Below are 7,978 nucleotides of genomic sequence, written 5' to 3' on the forward strand. Positions count from 1 at the left end.
GAATTTATATCATGATGAATAGAACAATGGGATGTCAATAAGGATGACCGTGTGTCATCAACCTTGATAGATTGGTGTGACTGTACAATGTTTATTAAAGTTGGTTCGTCTACCAGGCACTGTGACTGTTGGTTCCTGTATGATGGGATTTGGGGTAGTAAAAAAATTTGAAAGATAATTTTCAAAGATTAGTAAAAGTGAGGGGGTGAAGTTGATCCTCAAGATTTCTTTATGAATAAACAAAAGTGTACCTCCAATAACACTTGCTTCTGGGAAGGAAAATGTACAAACAGAGAAAGAAATCTTTTCTTCAGAAATTATTAAATGTGCATCTTTTTTATGTATAGTGTGTAATCCTGGATATACTCAAATATCTAATGCCAAATCCATCTCAGGTAGTTCAGCTACTCAAGGCTCAGCAAATCCGACACGTCCGGTTATATGATGCTGATAAGGAAATGCTGCATGCTCTCGCAAAGACAGGAATACATGTCACTGTTTCCGTCCCCAATGACAAACTTCTTGGTGTTGGCCAATCAAATGCTACAGCAGCGAACTCGGTTGCTCGTAATGTGGTGGCTCACTATCCTGCGACCAAAATCATAGCCATATCTGTTGGGTCTGAAATCTTAACAGTATATCCAGATGCTGCACCACACCTTGTCAGCGCTCTCAAACACCTACAAGCAAATTAAAGTGTCCACTCCACTCTCTTCTTCGATAATTCTTGACTCATTTCCACCATCCCAAGCCTTCTTTAACCGTTCTTGGGATCCAGTTTTAGTTCCAATGCTCAAATTCCTACAGCAAACAGGATCCTACCTTATGCTCAATGTGTACCAATACTACGACTACATGCAATCAAATAACGTCGTTCCCTTAGATTATGCACTTTTCCGTCCCTTGCCCCCAAACAAAGAAGCTGTGGATTCCAACACTCACCTCCATTACACAAATGTGTTCGATTCTGTGATTGATGCAGCTTATTTCGCAATGGCTTACCTGAACATCACTAATGTTCCTATTGTAGTAACAGAATCAGGCTGGCCATCGAAAGGTGATGCATCTGAGCCGGACGCCACTATTGATAATGCAAATACGTACAACAGCAACTTGATCCGACATGTTCTGAACAATACCGGGACTCCAATGCACCCAGGTGTGGCTGTTAGTACTTACTTATATGAGCTTTACAATGAAGACATGAGACCAGGGTCAGTTGCTGAGAAGAACTGGGGGCTGTTCGATGCCAATGGTGTGCCGATATATCTGATGCGCTTAACAGGTACTGGACAATTATTTGCAAGTGACACGGCATATAAGACCTATTGCATAGCAAAGGATGGTGCAGATCAGAAGATGCTGCAGGCAGCATTGGATTGGACTTGTAGCCAAGGAAAGATAGATTGTTCTTCTATGTTTCAGGGGCAGCCATGTTATGAACCAAACACTGTTGCAGCGCATGCTTCTGTTGCCTTGAATATGTACTGTTATCTGAATGGAATGGGGACAGAAAATTGCAACTTCAAAGGAGTTGCTTCGACTACCACTACCGATCCCAGTCACGGCAGCTGTTTGTATCCTGGAAGGTATAATCCTCCATCCGTCTTTCATTGTTACAAATTTATATATAATGCAATACTGACAGTCTGTTTTTTCAATTGTCTTGGATTTGTGTGGCAGTATGGATGGCCAACTCACTAATGGAACTACAATACCTGATGATTCATTGGGTTCTGCATTGGATGCTAATGTCTTTTCTAGTGTTGCACTACTGTCTGGTTGTTTCATTTTCATTCGAATTTAGTCAGTCTGTTGACTAACTTGATACTGGTAAAAGAAAACAAACAATATGTAATCCTGATATGGTACCAATGCAGCAATGCTAAAAATGAATGTGATATGATTCAGAACTACAAAGTTCTTCAAGTTGTCTTCAATAAACTTAAGATCACTAAGGATTGTCTCTTGTTCCCCTGAAAACAAACTACTTCAGCTTAATTTAAACTTTGAGTACATATGATTTCAGAGTTCAACTGATTGTTTAATTGCTTTTAATTTCTTGCCATCTTGGTTCTCATTTACTATTGCAGTTAAGAGATGTTTTTAGCTGCATTGGTGTTTTTGAGGTGTAATTGGACTGGTGGTGGCATGCAGGTGTCAAGGGCCTAGGTTGTGTTCTGTTTAAGTTCAATGCACCTCATTTTGTTATTTTGGTTCCTATTTTGCTGTCTTTAAAGAGTGTAGACACTTCACATTCTTTTTCAAAGCCTAAAAATAGTTTAAGCGTTATAATGGCCTGGAGAATCAACAGAGTTGGGAATGATCGGAGATATCAGTAGAAACAATCCCTGGGATGCAATTGCAAAACAATCCTATATATTTTACATTTGGCGTTGTTGATCCTGTTAGCGAAAGTTGTAACTCGTGTTATGATAGTTGGACGGATTTTTGTTGCTTTCTCTGCTTGCATTTTTTGCAACTTCATTGAGCATTATGGCGAGGATTCACAAATATACAATACTTAAAGTTAATTCCACTCTTCGATCAAATTGTTTTCATTATTCTTACTTGAGCTGTATCTTAGTAGCCTCGAGCGGGGTAGGGAACGAAATTGAATACGGAATCGAGAACCGTAAAATGTCTCAAATATCAAATTCTAGGAGCTTGTTGGGAGCGTAAATTATTTTTTATAGATAGAGGGCTTTCGTATTAACGTCGCATTTACCAGTTACCATTACTCGTGCCCAATTTCTCAGTATAATTTTGTGCAGCAAACCGGGATTTTTCATTTGATCCATGAATCCTGCTCTAAGAATGTAGATATGGAAAATCTTGCAACTACATCCAAAAAAACACATACACACACCTAATGAAGTAAACAAATAAGAGATGCATAAGAACAATAGATATACGTGGTTCAATATGATTACCTATGTCCACGGAGGTAAAAAGATGATCTTATTACTTGAATCGAGGTTACAAAGCATATATCTCGCTAATAAGCACTCTATTTTCTCTCTCAAGATCTAGATATTCTCTCCATCCTTACTGATCACTTGGTCCTTAGCTCTCTACATAGCTCTCTATTTATAGCCATAAGTGAGGATACATCCAAGTTACAGTGTAAGTCGTGGTACATCTTCCTTGATATCCTTCTTGGGTTAAAGATAAGGTTTCGCCCGAGATACTGGGCCGAGCCTAGTAATACCTTCTCCTGATGTCCCCTTGTCCGGTGTCGTCTGCTTAATGAATGCTGCCGATGTCACCCTTGATATGTTTAGCCGAGTCTTACTTTGACCAGATTCTTCTTATCTTCTCAACTACTTCGCCAGTGCATTTATTGCTCTTGTACTCCATGGCTATCTCTTCAGTCACCTCCGACCTTTACACGTATTATCTTCACGGGTTCCCTTGGTGTCTCTTTTCTCGCGCCAAGGTCAAATAAGATGATTTGGTGCTTCACACTTCATCTGTTGTCAATTCTTCACTACCTAGGATTTCTCCACCTGGATCTGTGGATTATTTACACCTACATTTATGCCCCTTCTTTCACTCGTGTGATCAACACGAGGGGAAGAAACCGCTTCGCCTTTCACGTCCGCTGCCATGCCGTATTTCACGCCATGCTGTTCCCCACTACACTCGTCTTTATGACATGTCTACCTTCTTCGCCGGTTACAATCGTTGGGACTATAAATTCGCGCCATAAACCCTTGGTTTTTCACTTTTACTTTTTCCAAAAAATTGCATTATCTTTCCTTAGTTTCTTCTTCCAACTGCTGCTCTGATATCTCTTCGTCTTCTGATTTTTTGAGAGCTTCAATCATCCTTTGATCCTCCCATTGCTTTCCCTTTGCTGCTGTTGCGACATTTGTCGTTTGTTATCTTCTTTGATTCGAGGTTTCTTCCCAACAGTTCTTCCATGGCTTCTTCGGCTCCCTCCATGACAGAGAAGAGGTGTGTCAGTTATACCTTTTCTGATGATGACGGTGTTTCCGTTGATTCTTTGTTTATTGTTGGTATCCCTTCGCATCATGATTATCGCTCCCTTAATTCTATCGTTTCTGACGGTTTTCCTTCGTTTTCATGTAGGACTGATAAGAGGGTCACCAAGGATTTGACTGATGAACAGTTCATTCAGCAGTTAAAAGATGATTTTGATCTCCATGGTTATGAAATTAAACTCTTATCGGGCCAAAAAGGTGTTTTGAAAAAAGCCGGTGTCGTGAGATTTTCTCACTCAGCCGAGGCGACCATCATCACCAAAGGTCAGTTGGAACTCGGGCTGTGCTTCCCACTGTACGATTCTAGCCGTCCCTTCATGTACAAAGCTCTTTCAAAGATTCGTCCTTCTCGTTCTTTAGCTCAATGTAATGGCAACACCTTTCGTCTCCTAAACGAGTGGGAGAGGCGAGGGCGAGGCGAATGCACTCCCACTCCATGGTCGACCTATGATCCTTCTGAGGCGGGCGACTACACCCCTGCCAGCTTTGTTGACAACTATCGGAGTGGAACTTCCACTAATGGTGATCTTGCTGGTTTTGCTGCTAGTCCTCATCGTCATAAGACTCTCCCGGAGGGTGTCAAGAAGCTGTTATTGGATGAGGATCCAGAGAGAGGAAATTCTAACAAGCACGCCCGTCATACCATTGATGTTGCTTGGGATCGGGTCCCTTTTGCTATTTATGGTCCCCTTCTGAGTGGCCGACTTCCTCCTCCAGCCGAGCCCTATCCATTTTGGGGGGTAAACATCGATCCGGTAAGTTGCTTCGCTTGTTTTGACTTTGTCGGCCCGGGTATCTAGATAGGTCATGTTTTGATTTATTGCTGTTTTGCAGCCTCAGTCTCAAAGCAGTCAATTTAAGGCTTCGGTTTCTAAGAAGAGAGATAGAGGTCCTAACACAGGAGTCGAGGGAGAGGCAGGGAAGGTGACAAATATACTTCTCTACCTACAGTACATGTACTTGCCCTTATTTGTTGCCTTGAATGGAGTGCAGAAATCGAAAGCTGATAGGGGAAATGTGGAGAATGTCTCAGCGACTGATGGTGAGGATCCCGACGATCGGCTTCCCTTGTCTTATTTCTGAGGAAGTTGCCTCAGAAATCTTCTGATGTTTCTTCAACCGTTGTGGTGGTAAGCCTAGTGGAAAGGGGAAAGAATCGAAGGGAGATGAGTCTGCCCCAGGGGAGGTTATGCCCCAGCAATCTACTAGTAGAGGTGTCACCCTCGCCGATGGTGTTGTGCTTCTGGTATCTGATGGTGATGATGATGAATATCTTTTTGATGAGGATGATGGTATTGGTGGTGTGGGCGAGAAAGAGGATCCGACGCAGGCAGAAGAGTCTGGTGCTGGTGAAGAAAATGTTGTTCCTGGGGGCGAGTTGTTGGAAAACGTTTCTCCTGTTATTTATGCCCCGAGATCGGGTGGAACTACCTTCTTTACTATCTCGGGCCCGATGTGCAATTTTCTGGGGGCTCTCACTTCTCCCGACTTTGCCTCTCTATCCGATGATCATATGATCGATGCCGTGTCTTTGTACTCTGCCGGTCTGAAGGGCACTTTTGATCAGATGGTGAGTTGTTTTTCTTTAACCGTATATTTATAACGTGGGATGGTTTTTAATGCTCATAATGTTCTCAGTCTGCCAATAGGGATTTGTTGTATGATGCTCTTCGGCGAAGGGAGCTAGCAGAAAAGGAGAGTCTTCGTCTCCAATTAAAGCGAGAGCAGGAGCGAGCCCGAGAGTTAGAGAAGCGACTGGCCGAGACCCAAGGTATTTATTCAAAACTTAAGTAGCTATGATTGATTCCGTAGTGCCAATATCCTAAATTTAGTATTATCTTGTTAGCCGAGATGTCTAGTATAGATGCCGATGCAGCTTCTGAATATCGTTTGTTAAAGAGAAAACTGGATATTGAGCTGAGCCATGTTGACAATCTCCGCCAAAGAATTGTGAATAAGGACGATAAGATAGATCGTCAAGAGGCCGATATCGAGCAACTTCGAGATGAGCTACTTCGATATCAGATATTTGAGTATGTGCCGGAAGAGATGGACAATTTTCGGATGAATTTATCGCGGGCCCAAGGGATTGTTGCCGATAAAACGTTGTTGGCTGACTACTTGGAAAGTCAGTGTGGTAGGTTGAGACTTCAGATTAGGGACTTACATGTTGATCGTAAACGGATACTGAAGGAGAAAGATGCTGCTGAAAGGTCTAACCAAGAATTAAGGGAGAAACTTCGACAATTTAATGAGGTATCCCGAAATTTGGAGTGGCTTCAGGCTCAATTGCCGGGCCTGCAGTTGGCGCATGATTGGCAGAAGGCTAGTTGGAGCGACCATAAAAAACATTGCCCCACCAATGATTTCAACGAACAACACTATAACGAGTTAACTGCTAAGATCTCGGCCCTCGAGTGTAGTTTACTTAAGTCCGAGGAAACCATTAAAGTAGGTTTTCCCTTTCTTGAAGGTGTTGTTGGCTATGTTGTGTTATATTTGTTTCCATTTTAATGTTGTAATGTTAGTGCCCCTGTTATTAACCGTCTTTTCTCATTTGCAGTTGAACAAGGGAAAGTGAAGTCTTTGGAGGAAGAGACTGTTCGGCTGAAGGCGAGGGAAACCCAACTGCTTGGGTAGGTAGCTACTGCTGAGGCGACATCGACTCAACTGACTCGGGATTTTGCTGCCGAGAAGGAGAGGTTTAATACTGAGCTCGTCGCCAAGGTGAAAGAAGTTGTGAAGGCGGTCATGGACAAGAAACGGTCTGATGCTGTTGCTAAGAAGGCTGATTCGGGATCAGTTCCGCCAAAGGCATAGGTAGGTCTTTTGTAGTGTTGCGCCACTATTGTTCTCCTTATGTTGGGCTGTAATTCGTTTGAACATCTTCATATTTTTTGACAATTTTCTTTGATGGGATGCTGCGTCTCCAATCAGTTGTTTTCATGTTACTTGACATTTCTTGCTTGTGTCACCATGGTTGTACTTTGGCTCTTTCTTTATGGTGAGTTTATTATTTCACGCAATAAAATGTTTTAATGTGTTAGTATAAATTCCGTTCTGTCGAACAGACTCAACAGGGAGGGTCATCGGGCCCAATGCAATGTCCCGATTGAGGTATCTCATCACCGTCATTTTGATCTAGTGGTAGAGTATTCGGTCATTCCTAAGTTTTATTGGCTCGATATCCCAAGAAGTTATCAATTAACTAGCTTGGGCAAGTGATTTCGGCCACTTGCGATGGGAGCAATGTTGTATGCTCGACTGTCGGGTACTCGTGCCCCGACAATCGGCCACTGGTTTCCAACCACCAGGGCCCTTAGAATACCTCCGCACTTGCACACTGCCGATGCCCCGAGTTCAAATATCCCGTCAAGTGTAAGACACCTCGGCACTTGCACACTGCCATCGCCCCGAGTACGAATGTCCATTCGAGTGTAAGTCACCTCGGCACTTGCGCACTGCCGTCGCCCCGAGTAAGAATGACCATTAGACGCAGTTGTCACATTCCCACCCATGTGGATTTTTAGGGAAATAAATAACAGAGTATCATACCTGTTTACACACCTCTCATAGGTGATATAGTTTTAGGCGCCGAATGTTCCATGGCCGTGGTTCGGGTGTTCCTTCTGGTTTCAGTATCTTATACGCCCCTTCTCCAACTTTTTCCACAATGGTATATGGTCCGCCCCATCATGCCGCTAATTTCCCGCCTTTGTTGTCACGCTCGTAGCTGGGTAGCTCCTTCAATACCAATTGCCCTGGTTGAAACTCCCTCGGTCGAACTCGTTTGTTGTATTCATGTTGTAACCTCATTTGGTAGTTTTTCATTTTTTGTAGGGCCATTTCTTTGGTTTCTTCTAAATCATCGAGCTTATCCAAAATAAGGTCTGCTGAGATGTTCCTTCTCCACGCCTCGGTCCTTGTAGTAGGTATCATTGCCTCGGTTGGAAGGATGGCTTAAGTCACAT

The 7,978-nt window shown here is 43.0% G+C and overlaps 1 pseudogene; it reads left to right on the plus strand.

Annotated features, from left to right (window-relative positions):
• Positions 1-377: 377 nt before the first annotated feature.
• On the plus strand, positions 378-1,807 carry LOC113279326 (annotated as a pseudogene).
• The last annotated feature ends 6,171 nt before the right edge of the window (positions 1,808-7,978 follow it).

This window comes from Papaver somniferum, chromosome 5 (genome assembly GCF_003573695.1).
Source record: "Papaver somniferum cultivar HN1 chromosome 5, ASM357369v1, whole genome shotgun sequence".
NCBI classification, from domain to species: Eukaryota; Viridiplantae; Streptophyta; class Magnoliopsida; order Ranunculales; family Papaveraceae; genus Papaver; species Papaver somniferum.